The sequence below is a fragment of the Rhipicephalus microplus genome, chromosome 6 (genome assembly GCF_043290135.1).
Source record: "Rhipicephalus microplus isolate Deutch F79 chromosome 6, USDA_Rmic, whole genome shotgun sequence".
NCBI classification, from domain to species: domain Eukaryota; kingdom Metazoa; phylum Arthropoda; class Arachnida; order Ixodida; family Ixodidae; genus Rhipicephalus; species Rhipicephalus microplus.
This window is the reverse complement of record NC_134705.1, coordinates 201,797,915-201,818,628: the sequence shown is the minus strand read 5'-3', so window position 1 is coordinate 201,818,628 and position 20,714 is coordinate 201,797,915. Positions and strand designations below refer to the sequence as shown.

The 20,714-nt window shown below is 48.4% G+C and overlaps 1 protein-coding gene across 3 annotated transcripts in view; it reads right to left on the bottom strand.

Annotated features, from left to right (window-relative positions):
* LOC119166920 (klarsicht) overlaps positions 1-20,714 on the bottom strand; it is a 428,146-nt gene that overhangs the window by 362,371 nt on the left and 45,061 nt on the right. The window lies entirely within an intron of this gene.

The following is a 20,714-nucleotide window of genomic DNA, read 5'->3' as shown; positions in this document are numbered from 1 at the left end:
AAGATAGGCCAAGACTTGGTATGTTTCGCTGATAACTTGAAGAAGACTTACTGATAAAATGACAATGACACACACGCAACACCAAATCGCACGATAATTGCAGCATATACATACTGCAATTATTGTGCGATTAAGTGCTAGCAGACCAGACACCTGCGTCAACCTGAGCAGAAAACAGTACGCAATATACGTGTAGGATTTAAAACACATTTTCTTGATTTGCTTTACATATATTTGTGGGAGATGGTAACAGAAACACGCTTTGCCGAAAATCAGCATGCATTTGCAGAGCGTTCCGAGTCGACGCGAGTGACCAGTGGTGGGAAGCGGTTAAGCAGGTGTTTTCTTCTTTATGTTACACTGAACTACTTTCGCCGCACGAAAAAAAAATCAAATTTTGAGCAAACTTCACCGACAGGACATTATATGTTATCACAATTCGTCGTGATATATATAGATACTGAATAGGTTATACTCTCAAGGCAGCATACACAGCAACTCAACTTTCAAATGGTCAGTGCGGTGTTAATACTGGAAGACTAAGTCAAGGGCAGTATTCTAAAGCGATCCCATCAGAATATACCGAAGAGCCGCTTCTAGTGCATGCACTCTGATTGGTTGGTTGGGGAATGATGGGAGCAAACAATCGTCCCAGTCATTGCACACGCATAGCGAAAGTGTACCGTAGCCGAAAGTGATCGTTCGACATTACAGCTGCGCGTCTCACCACGGTCTGAAAGGATTTACTGTTTAAGTTAATCCATAAACTGTGCAAAGCTCTCCTTGAAACACGAGCTGACTTCGCAATATAAAAGGTCATCGCTTTATAAGAAAAAGTCCCGTGCCGAGGCGACAGAAAAACGGCAGTCTTTAGTTCTCCGCGCAAACAATCACGTTGTTTTTTTTTTTTCTCAACGAAAGGCTACCTCTTCTTCCACGTATTCACATTAGCACTTAATTACTACTAATGACATCCCCAATACTTTCCTTGGCATCACTGTCTGTCAGTTTTAAATTTTACTCTATACAGACTTATACAGGCTAGACATTCATTTACTTAGGTAGTTACTTCCAACGCGACGAAAAGCTTTCCCCAGCAGCCGATATCTATCCAAAGCGCGCCGAGGGCTGCGACGCGCGAAATTGCGGTATACGCGACGAGCGTAGATACGGGCGCTAAACATAGGAAGGCCCATCGACACGGACGTGGGAACAACGACGCGCGAGCGCTATGGGACGGGGTCGCCGGGAGTCATCGAGCACGTGACCCCGCACCAATGCGCCGTTAATTGCGGGAAGACTCCGGGAGGCCCCCACCTGGGGGCCCGAACACTGCCACCCGCTTGTGCTCTTCTCGCACGGAGAGCGTGCGCGCCCCCGAGTCAGCAGCCACGGAGGAGGACTTGATGCGCCAGTTCTTCACGTATGCAGCAACGCGGGGACCTCATTACGGCCCGCCGAATCGCACCTCGTCTCGAAGAAAAAAATAGATAACAAGCAACAGCCGGCCGGCATGCGAGCGAGCTAGAAAAGCAGCCAGCGCGAGGGGTCAGACGCTTAACCGGCACGTTCCAACGGCTTGGCGAGAATAGACCGCATAGCACAGACGAATAATACGAAAATATTCTTGCGCTTCACTTGCCAAAGAAGCCGTATATCGTGCGACGACATCGCACAGCAGGCACACTGGATGGCGTTTCGCCTCCATCAAGATTCGACTGCCAAAGCCGGAATCGAACCTGCGACTTTCCGGTCAGCAGCCGAGCACGGTAACCATCGAAGCGGGCAATCGAATTCGATTCAGTTCAGCGGCACGCACTTCTTCGATATCGCTCCACTCCGCGCAGAGTAAACACTTTCGTCTTCGACTCGACATCCTCAAAAAAAAAAAAAAAAAACGCGTGGCTTTCCTTGAATGTCTCGGTTTGTATTGCACAATATATAGATGGTGGACCTGCAACGTTGCAAATCGGCATTGCGGAAGATAACTAAAAGATATTGAGAACCACTTGTTTCGCTGTCATGAGACTACAAGGGTTTGAATTTCTCTACTGCTGAAAAATATGGGCTGGTACAGGGATGGAGCCCGAGACCAACGCCCTTACGAGATTATCACTGCAACGAACGGGCTTAGCCAGGAAGCCAGCGATTGGCAGCGCGATAACGACTTAATCAAAAACTCGATTAATCCGCCCTCGGTTACAACGAAGTCAAAGCTAACCGACACCTCATTTAGCTCATGTAGCTACGTACCACCTGAGAAATAATAACAATAATATTATTAATAATAAATCTATCGAAAAGCCTGCACTAAGTAGCGCAAGCTTTGAAACACCGGAACTCGACAAGTGTCCACCTAATGATTAAAAATGTCGATGGGACATACGTACAGGCATGCCTAAATAGCACCTATTACTGCGCTACTTTCGATTGATCAATATGTGGGGTATAACGTCCCAAAACCACCACATGAATATGAGAGACGCCATAGTGGAGGACTCCGGAAATTTCGACCACCTGGAGTTCTTTAACGTGCACCCAAATCTTAGCACAGGGACCTACAGCATTTTCGCCTCCATCGAAAATGCAGCCGCCACTGGCACGGGATTTGATCCCGCAACCTGCGGGTCAGCAAACAAGAACCTTAGCCACTAGACCAACGCGGCGGGGCTATTTTCAGCAACGTACTAATTATGTGTCATATTTCAAGGCTGTAAAAGAAACGCCCACAAAATATATTAAAAAGAACACGAGGCACCCACACAATAGAAAGTGTTTTGTTTTAACTTGCTACCTGACAGCGATCCCGCTCGAAGGCGCTGCTTCCTGACGCACGCTGCAATCTAGCCGCGCAACATTTTTTTTTTTTTTTTAGATTTCACGGGATTTAGTTATTAGCCAAAAAAGAAAAGAAAAACTAGCATGCAATTAGTACGTTGTTGAAGACAGCGGTGTTAGATGTCATTTCAATATGCCTGCATATGCCTCATTGACACTTCATAAGTGGGTATTTGTCAATGGAACTAAACCTCATAACGAAAAAAATTAGCAGCGGCTACTACCCAGTATACTGGGAACGATATACAATAGGTGTGCTTCACATAACGACGTTCCTTTTTTTTCTTTTTTTTTATTCATGCTGCGTGATATGTGGGACACCCTGTATGTGTGCGCGCGGTGCGTCGTTTTTACACAATGAAATTGTTCCGAGTCAGCGCTGTATTCTTCTGTCGTGGTGCAGTTTTGGGCGCTGTTCCTTGAAGCACGCCATTGGCCCAAGCATTTGCATCGGACGTCCGTACACGGCTGCCTTCATTAGAGCTCATCACGCGGATAACCCGAGCAGGCCTCGAGTACACAAGGCATGAAGTGTATATACCACACGCGGCCATTCTGTTTCGGCGAGGGTTCTTCCCACGAGCGCGGCCAGAGAGAGGCACTAGCGGATACCTAACGACGGGGGGATAGCAATCAGCGCATAAATAAGCCGCTCAGACCTCCGGCTTTGATTCCGGTTCACTCGTGCTCAGAGGCTACACGAACAGAGAACCTCCCTCTGTGAGCCTGTGTGTGTGCTGTATACACGTATATACTTACAAAATGTGCCACCGACAAGGCTCGCCCTCCGGCAACAGCTGCGTAATCAGACGTCGCCAACAACCCTTCTCCATTCGAAAACGGCCGCTTGCTCGGCAAGTATATAGCCGTGCCGCCCAACACCAGCATTGGCGCAGCCACTCACGCGGTGGCCACGAAAAGTTCCGAGAACTCGCATCCGCAAAAAGGCTTCGGCGGTATTCAACAGAATCGCATTACACAGCGTCCGAAAGCAGTTACATCCAGATACTGTGACCGTATTCTTCCCTTCCACGACATTTACCGATTGCACTGGCACGAATAAGCACTGGTGGCAGCAGCAAGCACAGGACCGGGTTAACTGGCGGAACATGGGAGAGGCCTTTGTCCTGCAGTGCACGTAGTCAGGCTGATGGTGATGATGATGATAATCTCTAAACGTATATAAAAATGATGCCGTACATTCTATAGAGTTCAGAATACAATATACAGAGATACACAGTACATATATTATAAAATAAGATACCTTTGGCTGCCAAGAAGAATTACTGCGTAACAGAGAAATTTACTACAGAAACATGAGAAAAAAAGAACGAATATTTATTCCCTACTTTTTTATTAATTATTCTTCGTTACCTGCTTTTGGTTGGATATATGTTAGTCTTGTCCTGCCCCAACTGCATAGCCTAAAGGCGCTGTAGGTATTGCAATAAAATAAATAAATAAATTTTCTGCTTTTGAAATTTCCAGCAATGAACGCTCCAAGCCTTATTGTTTGCCGTGATCGCTGTATGCCCGCCGAGATGGCGCTAGTGCCTGTACATTTTTACTTGGCCGTTTCAAAGAGTGCGTTGTCCGCTTGGGTGGGACTGCTCGGCTGCTGACCCGAAGGTCGCGGGTTCGATCCCGGCCGTGGCGGTCGCATCTCGGTGGAGGCGGAATGGCCTGTCCAATGTGCGACGTCACTGCACGCCTAAGAACGCCAGATTGTCGAAATTTCCCGAGTCCTCCAGTACGGTGTCTCCATAATCACGTCGTGGTTTTGGGACGTAAAAAGACCAGATTATTATTATTATTATTATTATTATTATTATTATTATTATTATTATTATTATTATTATTATTATTATTCGAGGCCACGCGCGGACCCGGCTGGTGGTGTTGGCACAGCACGTTTCCTGCCGCAGGCCGGCGCTGTAGGAGGAGGAAAGGACTGTCATCGACGCCCTATAGTCTCGCCGACAGTTCACGCGCATATGTGATTCACATCTTAACCAGGCTAACTAGCGTGCACTGTTCTTTTGTGAAGCGCAACCTACAGACCATATTCAAGGCAGGCGCGGGATTATACACCGCTCAAGGCAAACGGACACGCAGCAATTCAGATAGGTAAACGTCGACACGTGAGGTAGCGTCAATGTTCTATTCGCATGAAGTAACTTGCTTCGGTTGGTGTATCAATCCAACACGACACATCAACAAAGGATAAGTGCAATAAATGCACTACATATTAAACGCAACAGGGACGTGAGCACTTCGGTATACAACATAAACAATCGTACCCGAGCACTTCATCGCCCACATGTACAGTCGTCAGCAAGCTTAACTCGAACGCTCCGCAGCCTGTCCTGAAACAGTTTCATTGTCGCCTGCAGCGCCACGTAGCTTTGGGTTCCGTGGCCGAGATGTTGCCCATGCATGCCGACATACCAACCAAGCGTACCGATGTATCATACCGGCAACAGTGTCCAGCGTTGCGCGGCTGGCGCCAGTCAAACCTGTGCAGGCCACGCTGCGGATCGCTCTAGTTAAGCTTGCTGACGACTGCATAGGCTTCACGCCTGGTGAACAGATAAAATCAAATAGAAAGCTATGCCCAATAACCTTGATTTCGTTAAAACCTCCTCTTAATATGGAATGATAACGACGGCGCTTATCTAGAGTTATACCATATCCCCTTAGCGCAAGAAGAGAAAAAAACCCTTCGATACGGTTCGGCTAGGTGTTCTCGTTAACGTATCATTAGTATCCACTGTGTTTATTTTTTAGACAACATAGATTCTTTATAATGATTCTATGATAGTAAGGATACTGTCGTGTTTGTACACCGAGTCCACAAACATTTATAGAACCAGTTTTAGAAACATAGCAATTTCAGTCGTGGCGGCAATGCATTGTCCCAGCTAACCATGACATCGAGGCCAGTGATTTCCAAGAACTCGTTACTTCATAATTATTGGTGCTGTACGTCCCAAAACCACGCTATAATTATGAGACGCCGTAGTGGAGGCTCCGGAAACTTCAAAGAACCCTAAGCCACAAAGAAGTCGAAATTCAGTTGTGGTAGCGAAATTGTGCACGACGAACACGGAGTGGCGAAATTGTTTACGACAAACACGGAGCTGTGACAATTTTTCGAAACGGCACCGAAATAGCGGAGTCGAAATCGTTTGATCATCGAAAGCACGACGGTCCCTCTTTTTCGCTATCCTCTCACAAAGCCGCCATGCCCTCTCGCCGAGCGCCCCTTTTAAGCCCCTCCTAATCTCGCGTGGCATATACGTCATCGCTGAAGCGCTTCAAAAACCGTCTACTTCCGGTTGTCGCGACACCGTCCCTTCGTCGACTCCGTCAACTGCGTGTTGGCGAACCGCGGCTGCCGTGCCGGCCCGTGCTTATACGAATCGTGCCGGTACGTAGTACCCTGCGTCACGCGCACACATTCAAAGGGTCGCCAACAGGATGGACTCGTAGGCGCGCGCGGGGGCAACACGACGAACAAGCAGCGCGGACAGCTGCTTGCAGACTAACCGGAAATCGTAGGCTCTCGCTCGACCAATCACACCATATTTGTGGCTAGCGCGGATATTTGAACGGCGCATCAGAGATATTCATCCGGCACGGCATGCGGAGGGCCGAAAGGCCCGGAAAGAAGGAGGGTTTGTTTCTTCGAATTTGTGGCGCGCCGGCGGCTCGTAGCGCTGTCACGTGTAGAATCATATATAGAAATTGGCTTGAGCGGACGAACGGACCAAAACGTTTATTAATTCCTACGTTTCGGCCGGGGTGCGGCCTTCGTCAGGTATTCCCTGACGAAGGCTGGACCCTGGCCCATACGTAGGAATTATTAAGTTTTCATACGTTCGTCCGCTGAAGCCAACCTCTCTCTCTCTCTCTCTCTCTCTCTCTCTATATATATATATATATATATATATATATATATATATATATATATATATATATATATGCATTTTGCGCCTCCATCAAAAATGAAATAGCCGCGGCCGGAATCGCTTTCTTGCCATAGAATAGGTAACGTGGTAATCGTATCATTCTGCACGTCCCCCGTCTTCATCGAAGTCCGCATCCATGGTTTATGTGCCTTTTTCGCTCAGCCAGGTTATTTGACTGCGCAGGCAGACCGAGATAAAATCAAATTCTACGCGCAAAGCGTTGAAATTGTACGCTCGTCACATCGACAGCAACCTGTCTGCCACCGCACGTTTACACACAGTTACGAGAATAATTGAGGGAGGGGGGTCTGCGCGAGGCTGGAGCGAGGCGTGAAGCGATACGAACAGCTGACGCAAAAGCGAGCAAATATCATTGCGGTGGTGGTGACGCAGTATTTGCGCAACGAACACTGGGAAGCGAGCTTCCGAACGACAGCAGAGAAGAATGGCTCCTTCGACTGTCCGTCAGAAGTATAAGCAGGGCGTTCAGGGAGCTATTGCTTCTTGACGGATTGGACCAAGGCGGTGAGAAGCGCAGTGCAGAGAGAATGCGGTATTGATAAATGACTGATCGGCGTTGAGCAAACACAGAGACTTCTGTCCGTCATGGTGTACGAGTGTTTGTGTACACACACACACACACACACACACACACACACACACACACACACACACACACACACACACACACACACACACACAAAACGCGATTTTCACTCGGACATGATCGCGGGGCGTTGACGCGAGTGACCCATATTCAGTCTGATGGTGGCAACTCGATCATCTTTCTTGACATAGAGATGGGATCGCCGCAGCAGTGAGTAACGACCTAACATGAAATGTTTCAATACAATGAAATATTGTTGCATGCGCTGTGCTAAGTGAGAATACGACCAGGCATGGTCATCGCTAGGATTTTCTCTGATGATAGTGATGTTTAATATGATAATGACGATGGTGATGACGATGATGACTGTTATTATGATGATGATGATCGTTGTTGCCTTGCCCTTTGTAACGAGCGATCTAACAGAAAATCCAGACCCGGTTGTGGGCGCAAACCACTGTTGCTTCACGAATCCGAGATGGGGGGAGCCCTGTAGCTATGGGTAAGGGCTTGTACTGGGGTGGCTTGAAGCGAACTAGTGCACCCCCCTGCCGACGCACATGCGACCAAGTGAGATGAGAAGAGTCGTGGCGTAGTTCTAGAGATATACCGCGCCAGTCACGAAGCGTAGCTCGTGGTAACCACGCTAGTTGCTGGAAATGAGGAAAAAGTTCCGCGAATCGCTAATGAGGCAGCACAAAACTGGACAAGAAAGCATGTCTATTTTCGGTACGCATATCACTACGTTGCAATGAAACAGGTCAGAAGCGGAAATCCCATTTTAAGTCAAAACTGCCACGTCTGCTTTCCGATCGGAAGAGAAGGGAGGTAGAGGAGCCGTAGCATACCGGGCCCACGTCCCTTCTCCTCCCCTACCCTTTTTCCTCCATGGCATACCGAGTTCAAAATGCAGTGTTGTACACATTCATCTAAAACAGTAACGAAAGCTCAATCATCGTTCCTTCCCAATTTCGAACGAGTTCCTTCATACGCGAAAGGAACTCGATACAGTTACATTTCGAAAATTGGAACGTGTCGTTACGTTGACTTCTCGATCAAAATTTGTTTCGGATACTGAGTTCGGCGAAGTAAAGCGAGCAACTGAAAGATTACATCTAGCTACATATATTCCACGAATTTTAAACGGCCGACAGCAGGTTATATGTAGATAAAAGCAAGATAATTAAACGCTCCTGTACCAATTTTTTAGAGACAGGCCAAACTACAGACATGCGTAACTTCAACTTTCGAACTTGTCTATTAGAAGTCGAACACATGGCCCTTTCCACGCCAATCTTACAAGATAAACACCGCCGGCTACCACTGAACATGGATACAGGGGCTGCTGTCTCTGTTATGTCTGTTTCACAGTTACGTTCTCTCCAGTGTTTGTTTGCGCAAGACAAGCCTCACCTTGAGAACCTACACGAATGAACCAGTGCAGCCCTGCGGAGTAGCATTTGTTGCATAGCTGTATTTGTCGCATATCTGAACGCGTGTGCTCTGCCACGCGGTACATACCGCAACACCCTCGCCTACGAGGTGAATAAAAGCACTCGCCACACGGCTGGGCGGGGGGGGGGGGGGGGGACACTTTCCTTTGTGATTATCGCTATGTTGCTGGCATGCGAATAAAGCACGTTTAAATACCGTCGGCGTCTTCGTGCCCGGAAGCTTCAGGACACGACAAACTGGGCAGTCAAGATACTGCGATTCTGATGTTCAAATAGGTATCTCCGCGTATGCGCTAATATAATTAAATTTCTTGCACAGGAATCTCCATCGAAAGGAGCAACACTTAGGTGAATAATGAGTGCACAATCAATATTTCACTACGAGTAGAAGATGATGACCACCATATGCATTTGCAACGTACCCTGTTCGCCATGGGTGAACATATTGTTATGTATGTCTATCTTTTTGTCTTTTTTCCTCCCTTTCTTATCTCTTTCTCTCTCTGAGTATAGTTCTCCTTCCTCCTATCTTTTCAACCCATTTTATTTGTCCCTCTATTTCTCCCCAGATCCGTTATTCCCTTCTCTTCACCTCAACTTCCCCTTTGCTATATACTCTACATCAGGTTTTGCTCATGCTTTGCTGGCGTGAGTGCGTGTCGCAGATAAATGCAGATACATTAGCTTTGTTAACAGCGCACTTCATTAGAATGATAACTCAGCTAGCTGATGTATGCGAGAAAGTGGAAAGTCAGCCAGATTGGTATAATGAATGGGTGAGGGTGTCTATCGCCGCTGTATTGTAAAAGGCCATTACTTGATATATTGGCTCCAGACTATAGAATGCGTACGCTTCAGTTCTGCGTTTTTATTGCGATAGCAATTACATGGACACTCTCGGCTGGATTTTACCGCCAGCGTCGGTGTCATGCACCGTATATATATATATGACAACGCAAGACATAAAAATCCAGAAAAAAGCATTCCGGCGCGCGGAATCGAGCGCAGGACCTCTGCGTCATGAAAGCGAGGCGTTAACCACTGAGCCACCCCGCGGGCCGCGGAGAACGCTCTTCACCGTTCAAACGGCAAGCTTTTTATATCTACCACCTACCGCTGCTGTGTTTTCGACATTACCAGAAAGATGGCATCATGAGCGCACGTCGCCACATCGCACAGCGGCGCCCGCTCTAATCTCCTACGCGTACTTTGTCCGGCTTAGAGAAGGGGAGCGACTCTCCCTCGCGCGCCCTTATCTCGCGGTGGCGAGGAGGGGAGGATCGTACTCCTTGGCTGGCCTCAGGCTTTACGTGGAACGATACTGCTGTAGTTACCGGGCGCACAAAGGTCACTGCAATCATTGCAGTTTCCGTTCGCGAAAAGCGCGCGCTTTTTCAGACTCAGTGAAGTCACAAATGAAACGCTTATTTTTGTGCATCTGTACCTGTGTGCACGTTTCATGCGTAATTTGTGCGCGATAAACACGGGGCACGTTTTGATCTGCTTTCTATTCTGCGCGTAACCTTTCAAATTGTTGCTATCGCGTTCATTGCTTCACCTTTGCGGCAAAGATGTTTTTTACTGTACCGCAATACGAGAAGGAATTATAAGTTCTCCGTCTGTATTGAATTGCTTTCAGGTACCATACATACATGTTCTAAAAAAACAAGCAAACGAGATAGCAGAGTCGTTACGACGCTCACCTTCGAGTCGTGGGTGCGAGGGTTTAGATCTCACGTCGCCGAAATCTTGTTCGCGCGAAGAGTGTCTCCCTTTCTCCATCTTATTTTCTTCTATCTGTACTACAGTTCTCTCGCCCGTCTTGCATTCTACGCCGGTCGAATCGGCGCACGTGTTCTGGGAGCGAAGCACAGAGGACAAACAAGAGCGGTGTGCCGGTTCATGACACGGCAAACCTCGAGCATAACAGTACTGTTGGAAAAACGAAACGGCTGCTCCTCTCGCACGTGGTCCGCTTCGGTGTGCTCCCCTGGCAGACGCCTTAAAGTGGAAACAAGGATGCACCACCGTCACGCGACAGGCAAGCGGTGTACTTTTTTCCGCCGCCCAGAGTCTCCCATCCGCCCTGTTGTACATGATGTGCCGCTTAAGAGCAGCTATTATATGAAGTGAAACGTTTAAAAAAGGAACGCCGTTCCCTCTGCCGTACCGTCATAGATGTAACGCGTTACCGTTACGTCGATTGATTGATTGTTATGTGGGGTTTAACGTTGAAAAACCATTATTAGATTACGACAGACGCCGTAGTACAGGGCTCCGGAAAATACGAACCCCTGCAGGGGGATCTTTAACGTGCGCCCAAACTGAGCACACGAGTCTACAGTATTTTCACCTCGTGTATACCGTTACAGTTTCACCAATCCTCAATAGAACGGTGGCGTTCCTCCGTTGCTCCAAAAAGAAAATAGTTCCTGGAACGCCGTTCTGTATACAAAACCACCAAAATGTCACTCGACCACATCTGGCTGCCTCCGCCTTCATTTCCAATTAACGAGGTGCCCCTCTTCCCTTCTCCCCCGAAAAAAAATTCAGCCTGAAGGAGGTGTATGACGGCGCGCCGAAGGCTACATAACATGCACTTCTCCGCAGGCAGCAGTTTACTTACACCCCCTGAGTGAGTGAGTGAGTGGGGGGAGGGAATGTGCCTCCTCTTGATTGCTGAGAGAGCGCGATGGTGTGAGACCACAATGGGCACCGATCCAGGGCACGCGTACAGACGACGGACAACGCGAGTACGATGCTCAATCAAAGGCCTTCCCCTGAAAGCAGGAGCAGCTGCAGACGCTTCGCTAGGATGCGGCGCTAGTTTGCTCTCGAAAGGCACGGGTTTGATTCCGTTTCGATTCGAGGCGAAATGCTACGAAGGTCCGCGTATGCGATGCCAGCTCAGGTCCCGAAACAAGTAATGCTTATTACTCCGTGGTGCATGCTAAAATATTCAGCATCTTTCACACTATAAGGCGCCTCACATAGCATTCTGGGTCGCGTTGGAACGTTAAGCAAACCATGCAGCAAACCAGCGTGAGTGAGCGGCGAAACGCGGCATCGGGCCTCCATTCCAACGGGCGAGTCTTCTTCCACGCATGCAACGCGGACAAGTGCAAGGCGGGGCGCCCCACAATTGCCCCGTTTGTGACACTCCATCGTTTATATTGAGCGCGCCTTTGTTTCCACGCGGGCCCGTGGCACCGAAAAAAATGAGAGCAGAATGAGCGGGCGCGGCGGCAGTCCGGTCCGTCGCAATCGGAACAAGACAGCCGCGGCCACCGCACCATTGGACAGAGTTCACCGCCCAATCCGAATAAAACAGGCAAGACAGTCCCAAAAGAACAGGCGGAAATGTGTACTATCAACTCGGTGGTCCACCGGGGCAGCTCATGTGAAAAGCACATGTTCAGCTTATTTCTATCCTGGACACGACGTGCATGTCCTTAAAGGCCAATAACCAGCATCAAGAATATTCTTTATTTTACGAGAACTATCGAAACATCTGCCGACGTAAAAAAAGAGAAAGCTGGTGGCGCGGGCGAACAGCTATATCTGTAGCTAGAGTTAGAACTCTAAACGAGAGCTAGAATTCTAGCTGGAGCGTGTGGAGCTCAGGTGTTCCGCGCTCAATACAATCGTTTACACTCACTGCGTGCTTTTCATGAAGTCGCACTCCGCAGGTTTTGACACTGCGGTCATTTTCTACCCGCTAATCTATAAATAAGACCTCGGAGGGTAAGTTAAGAATTCGTCAAAGGCAATGCAAAAACAAAAGTCGACATCCTACGTTAAAGAGGCTTACGCCCACCATGGGACTGGCCAAGAAATTAGATTGGATTGGATAAACTTTTATTTGGTCCTCCAAAAATGGACACACATGAACGGTATTACTGGAGCTTATTTAATGATCCATTTAAATTAGTAAGAGTAACACAAAACTTCAGCGCCAAAAGCATGTTACCCCCAAAATTTTTGAGCAGCGGAGAAAACATGCCAATGTCCCGCAAAAGAAGCTCCCAATGAAAGATTGCGAAAACCAAGACAGTGTCGTCTGCTGTCAGTTGCATGCGGTGCGCAGCAACGACGATGAGTGCAATGTCATCCAATGACTCCGACAGCGATTTCAAAGGACTAGGAATACTTCTGCTAAGGTGAATTTCATAACCATATTGTGGTTTTGGGATGCTAAACGCAACAATCAATCAACCAATCAATCATTTATTATTATCAGTATTATTATTATTATCAATATTATTATTATTAATGCAAGTAGAAACCGCAATATTACTGTCGGAGCAGTGCATCAATTTTTGTCACATCCAATACGTATACGCCCGCATGCGTTCACAATAGTGCGCGCCCTTCTATACGAAGAATCTCACGATCGGCGCTCGTCCATCGCCACAAACTCGTTTTCCCGAGACGAGGGCGGGGCGGGGCGAAATTGTACTGGCACGGGGCGAAGACAAATAGATGTGGCCGCGGAATAGCCCTCATCGACACAAAAGCAAAGCTTCGGCCGCATAACGGCCCACTTGCGCGGGTCCCTTTGTTCTTCGCCACCTATAGCGCAACCGCGTGGCGCACTCTCGATCTTATTCGCTGCAGGTGCGTGAATAACGTGCAGGCACGATGGCGCATGCGAGATACGCGTGCAATGTCCGCGCTGCGGGCAAACGCCCCGCTTTCTTAATTCTCTCTTGAACTTCGCGCCGAGAAGGAGCGAGGAAGGCACTCCGCGACTCTGCACCGGTCCTTCGTGCTTTTCATTTCTATAGTGTGGGCGGCGAGAACACGCAGTGGGGTGGCGGCAGTCTTTCACTGAAACATTCGCGGCGTATAAAGACGTCTCTTTCCTCGCGCTCCGTGTGCGCGCGACGCGCACGGACGGTGCATATGATGCCCGTGTAATTTAAGAGCATTATTTGCGACGTCACATTGTCACATGAACGTCGTGTGGCCGAAAATGCCACTTAACAGAGAAAAACGGAATCGCTGCGGGGCTGCATTTTCGATGGACGCGAAAGTGCTTGAGTCTCGTGTTCATGGATTTAAAAACTCCAGGTGGTCGAAATTTCCGGAGCCTTCAACAACGGTGTCTCTCATAGCCATGTGATGGTTTTGGGACGTTAAACCCCAGATATTACTGTTATTACGAAAACGGCGTTATAAGACGTTCACTGCGCTGAGAAGTCATCTGAACTCGCACCTCACGAACCATGAAACAAGTTCTCCGTTCCTTATAGAAAATTGATCACGCTGAGCGGAGCACACGAAGAAAAGAGCTCAATTCGAGCAGGGACGATTAATCATAGGCCTGCGTCGTTCATCGGCTGACAAGAAAAAAAAACAATTGCTGCTCCGAACGACGACAGCGACCGAACTATTAGACTCGACACACATCGTCCAGAAAACGCAGCCGCGCCAACAGTTCAGTCACGTCGTGACGCATCCACAGCTCCGTTTATACAAGCACGTGATGTTCGAGAGCCATACAGAGAAACCGTACCCAAAAACAATGGCACGGGAAAGGTCAGAGGACCGCGATATATAAGTTCCTCGAACCAAGCTCTTCGAGCTGGATCTATGCGCAGTGCTCAGCAGCGTTTCGTGGAAAGACGAGCACTGGTTTCTTTGTTTTTTCTTTCTTTTTCTGCACTGTCGGAGACAGGCGTGGTAACCAAGCAATAAACATGACTCGTGGGAAAGCAATGGCGCCTAGCAACGAGCGTATTTACGCGTCAAGCGGAGAGCAAAATTGCAAACACACGAGCAAACCACTAGCTCGAAAACCGGGGCCGCACCTAACGGAGAGTTGAGGGGGTTGCGATACCACGCGGAATTTTTCATGTGACAGAAACGTCACACGTGACGTCACATTACGCGCCCACATTTTCAAGGCAAGGCAAGGTTCCGGGTGGCATCGCACACGTATCGCTATTCTCAATGTCAGTCATACAGTTGGCCCGCGTCACGAGGGGGGGGGGGGGAGCGAAATCATCAACATCACGAAGCAGCACGTGCTCAATTCTTAAACAGCTTAAAGTGACAAAGGGGTAACCACCTCAGCGTCTCCGGCTAGCATGGTTGATTGTATCATGCCCTTACCGAGCACATATTCACAGCTAATCGCACAATGGATGACAGGAGCGAACCATCCATTTGCCACAACACATGTGGACATAGCAGTTAATGTTCATGCCGAGGCGGTTTCCAGAGAGAAATATCTGTCGCCCATTATTCTATTTGCGTCATTCACAGAACGAGGCCCAACCGAGGAGTGCTCACGACCGCTTGCGGGCAAAGCAGCCGCAATCGATGGTAGCCGCCGGTCGCGCGCCTCAAAATGAATACGTACAAGCGACAACGACGAAGCAAGCTCTACGCCTACCGGCAGTAACATGCAGCAAGTTGGAACATGCGGCGCTCAAAACGACGCTACAAAAAAGTCGCAGTTTCGGCACAAGAATGAATGCGATGGGAACACATTGGGCTGTTATACCAAGTAAGGCTATAGAATATTTAGGAACCATACGAAATGTATAGTGAACACGGTCGAAGCCGTGCGATGTTTTAACGGCGCAAGCGTCACCACAACTCATCTGGGGGCAACGAGTTGTGTTTGTCCGTCTAAAGTGATAGTGGCGGTGCGCCTTTAGATGGCTACCGAATTCACAGGCCCGACAGGACTGCAGCAACTTCCCGAACATGGTGAAATTTTTCCTGCTGCTTCAGAGTGAAAGTGGAGCCAAAGACGTTTTGAAATGCTCCTTTTATCCAACTGTATGCGCCTCAGTGAACCCACTCCTACACTGATCAAGCCATCAGACGCGTCAATGTTTAAGAAAAACATGTCCATACCCGGGACATGGCGGCGACGGCAAAAATCAGCCGAGAGTATCCATATAATTGTTATAGCAATGAAAAACGCCGCCTGAATGGGAACAACACAGGATATCTGTTTGTCGAAGCAATCAAACGCACCTATAGGTATCTGATGCATCAGCGTATATATACTGTAAACAGCAATTTGAAAAGGGTCTATCCAGCAATTCACATGCCTAATCAAAGGAGACACTTTCGGCAGCGACTATATCAAGTGTCGGGGACGACTGATGCAAAAAAAAAATTATAATGTCATGACGTCACCATAATGACGTCAAAAATTTTGCTGTGACGTCATGTGACGGAACGCCGCACGGTGCCGTTCTCGTGCCCTCCTTAGGGCGGTGAACAGAACCGAAGAGCACGCCACATCAAGAGAAGACACAGAAGATGGAACTTTCTTGCACCTTCTATTTGTTTGTTTCTTAGAAAAGTTTTGCCAAGTTTTGTTGAAAAGGAGGCACGGAGTACGCATATATTTCACTCTATTCTTTCTCAACATAGCTTCTAATTGATAAAAATGAAGTACATTGCCATCTGCGGGTGACACAGACCAAGCACACGAAGTTTCAGAAAATTCATCGAGCCAGTGTCCCGAAAATAGGAAAACTGCATCTTGAAACTTTTGACGTTATGCGAGGATATTTCTGGAGAGATTTAAAAATGAAACTTCAACCCTGATTTTCTCCGCTAATAATGAACTTATGAAAGTAAAAGGATTAGAGTCTTCAGAGCACAGTTTGTCGATCCAAAACAAGTCACCGTTTCTCTTTAGTGTCCAATTAAATAAATGTTTTGTACTTGAATAAAACACCCAATACAATATGTGGCTATACAACATTTATAGCTGCTGTGCACTACCTCACTGCCCCGGTATCCACAACCGAGAGGTGGCTCGCGCACCAAGTGACGTTCGCGTCGGCCGACACCGCCATTGTGTGCGACCCAAGACAATGCACGCCGGCAACGACTGAGGGGAGGCCCAAGCGAGGCTAGACCCACACGGTTCAGTGGGAGGCTCCGCAGGAAAGGAGGACGCGTCGGAGAGTTAGGGTAAATGAACGGCGCACGCACGTACGAGTAGCCAGCGATCCATAAAGGTCGGCAAAGAGGACTTTCCCCTTTCACGGAGGACGACACTCTGCCACCTTCGAGCGCGCGGTTTCGCTAAACGGACCTCGGCAACCAATTTTCTTTATGTTGTATCTGTTACTGTTAGTTTTAAAAGTCAAGCCGAGCTATGCCAAGTACAGGATACTTTATTAGTGGTGATTTTATTATAAATGTGAAGAGGGAAAGGTGGACGAAATGTGCCGCTGCTGCAGGGGCCGGATCTGCGACCTTCGAATAATGCGTCCGATGTTCTGCCAACTGAGCTACCACGGCGGTAATCACCCCTCCCCACTTTACGAGGCATATATATGTGCATTTGTGTCATGGCTACCAGCGGCGCTCACTATACATTCTGCATGCCCCATAATAGTGGACCGGGGGATGACCACCGCGGTAGCTCAGTTGGTATAGAACAGGACACGTCATTCGAAGGTCGCAAGTTCGGCCCCTTGGCGGCGGCAAGTTATTTTTTCGTCCACTTTTCTTTCTTCTGCGTAACATCTCAATCACTATTAACAACACCCCCTACCCTTTCCCTAGCAACATTGTCGGTTAGTTCTCCTAAATATTGTGTACGAAACAAAAACTAGATCTTTAATTTCCACTCCTTTCCTTCAGAAATGAGGTATGCCGCACAACGTAGCGAATGAGCATTCAGACGCTACTGACACGCCCTGGAAAAAAATATTCTTTAAAGCTCTTTTCGGTTCCTACTGTAGCCTGACGTCAGGACACGGCGGTTGCTTCACGTCACGTGCTTGTGCGAGATGATATCACGACGTTTCCGCGGCTGCTCCGCTTTGTGGCTCCATTGGTGACGCACTTCCGGCTATTTTGAATGTTTCGTGTAACACGCGAATGGCGTATGTTTTGGTACCTGACGTCACTACAGCACGCCATACTTGCGCATTAAGTCACCGAAATCGACACTGTAGTCTGACGTCAGGCTATACAATGTCGATGTCAGTGGGTGCACCATGCGAAAACAACCTTTAACGTAAAAATAAATTATCAGCTTCAAAAATCGACGCCAGTATATACTCTTTTCGTGTTGCACCATGGAGTGGTTACGTTCGCTGCACGTATATAGCCTGACACATTTATGCGAAAGGTGACAACGCTAAACATTACGGTGTACATATTATTCATCCTCGTTTTATTTTGTCCAGCTTACGTCGTAAGAGGAGTTAACGCTGAGAAATAACGCTGCATTCGCGGCCGCTATAGCAGAACATGTCGAGATATAAGAGCAGTGAAAGCGTGAAAGAAATTACTCTCTTCTCTTTGAAATCGCGAGCAGTTTAGGAGCCTTTTTTTAAAAACCGAGCGTTTTCTTATAACAAAAAAAAAAAACCGTATGTAGTGTCTGATTAACAAATGCCACGGATGACACTATAAATGTGCTCGCGTAAAAAAATAATCGGCAGATATGACGTACATACAATATGGCATACATTCATTACCACAGGCTATCGACGAAAAAGAGGAGGTCGTTGACAAGTTGCCGCCTTTTTCATCGTCATCCCGATTCCACTTCCCCTACCCCCCCCCCCCCCCCCTCAAATGATTCCTTCGTGAATCAATAAAGTTGATTACCTACCTACCTTTCAGCGATGTCGCGCGCTATGCAGGGCCTCACGTATTCTTCGAGACAGAGGGCAACAGCTGGAAGCGCAAGTTGTCGCGACAAGAAAGAAAGAAAGAAAGAAAGAAAAAGAAAGAAAGAAAGAAAGAGGGGGTCACGAAGTTCACCCCATAATTGACCCAATGGCGCCTGCCAGACACGCGTGACTCAAATGAATGCGCAAAAGCAAGCGCGCTGGAAAGGAGCGGCGCCAGACACCCACGCAGACGATGCAGCAGCCAATCATGCACGTGAGACCAGCAATGCGCGCGCCCCCGGTCGCGCCCTCGGCTATCTTTGCCAATCGTCCGAGCACGACTTCCGCGTGTTTTTTAACACGACGCGACCGCTCACACACTCTGGCGCATAGTGTGTAACCTGCGCAAGGAATCAATCGCCGAAGGGTCAAAACGCGTAAACATGAAGACTTTTGGAATTTACCCAATAGCGAAATAACTGTGCGGGTTTTACGTCCCAACACCACGACGTTATTACAAGACGCGCCGTGGGGCAAGGATACGGGAATTTGCGACCATCTGATGTTCTTTAACGTGCACTCACATGCATACGCGGGCCTCCCGCATTTCGTCTCCATCGAACTGCGATCGCTGCGACAGGGATCGAACCCGCAACCTTCGGGACAGCATCTGAGCACCGTAATCGCTACACCACCACGGCGGACACATCATTCATTCATTTTGTTTTAATGTGACAATGAAGACACACCACCACAGAGGCTTTCAGATTAAGCTTTGTTCAGTTGTCCTGTTTTGACGTGAGCACCTATGAAAAAAAAAAAAAAAAGCCCGGAACAAGAATCTTGCGGCATACACTGCAGTTACCCATTCAATAAGCGTCGAGCCTAAACGGAGATAAAACTTATCCTTGACACGACACCATGCTGCAACCACTCAGCGTCGCCATGGTCGACACTTTCTTCACGCATCAGCGGGGAGTACCGTATTCCCCAAACCTTTAAAACATATGCAGCGCTTTTGCCGGCGTTTTCCCGGCACCGCTTCCCTCGGCGTCATCGCGTCAATGCCGCCAGAGACGGTGGCAAACCATATGAGGAGCGCCAAGGCCAGCGTCAGCTCAGTGTCGCAGAATGTGTCCAGAGTGTGTTGAAGAGAATGAACCCAAGACTATAGTGTATTACCGAGACCCCGTAAAGCAGTGTGCAGTGTCCGTCAATGCAGCAACAAGAAATATTGCCGAAAACCGGTTTCATGTCTTATTTGCAGTTCTGAGTTAAGAAAGACAAATGACAGTACCCCGAAAAGTTTTTTTTTTTTACATCTTCTAGTGCCAGCTGTTGAGAATAGGAAGAACCAGAAAATCGCAATATACGGCCCTTGGAAGTTGTTGTACATCTTTGAGGCCACGTATTCAGCCAATACACTCAGGCCTGCTAACCCTACCGATGGAGTTGAGTATGGCGATCACAAACGGTTAGAAGAAATCTCGAGCGCTTCCTGTCGAAGCTTCTGAGGAACATGCTAAGTCAAATACAAGCATCAGTAGAAAAATTTTCGGGCCACACAGAGCACGGCGACGACTTAATAGATCTGAGGCGGGCGGCAGCCATTTTGACAGCAACAACGATGCTGTTACGTAGAGCCAGCAGCCGTGCGCTGATTTGTTCTCCATTCGTCGGCTCGTTTCCGGCGGAAGCCCCAACGCTGCAGATATTTGAGTCGTCCAGAAGAGTACGTTTCGGCCACCTTCACCGGCAACGTGGACGCAGAGGGACGCCGGCGTACGAAACACTGGGAAAATGCCCGAAAAACGCTGCATAAGTTTCGCACTTTAACGTTTATGTTTGGTTCCCCACGGTGTCACAGGCGAGCCTTTCGGTAGCACCGCCGAAAGCCCGTGCAGCCGCGGAAAATCAATCAAAGCGACAGCCGATGCTGCATTGCGGCGAGCTTCACGGTTGTTACATTTGTATTATCTGCTGGTGCAGTGCATCTCCGGTGTGTGGACAAGCGACAGCCCACATTTCGCGTCGTCGGGTGCATACACACTGTTGTGATCGGCCCCCATGTCTGGGCGCCGCTTGGACGCGTGGAATGGTTCCGGCTTCGCAGCGCGTCCTGAGACGTCCAGAATCGGCAACAACACAGCAGTAGTACTGCGAATTCCTTGGAGTCGTCGGCTCGTCTTGCCAAAAAGCCCTTTGGGCACGCACGACCGACAGATTACCGGGGGGG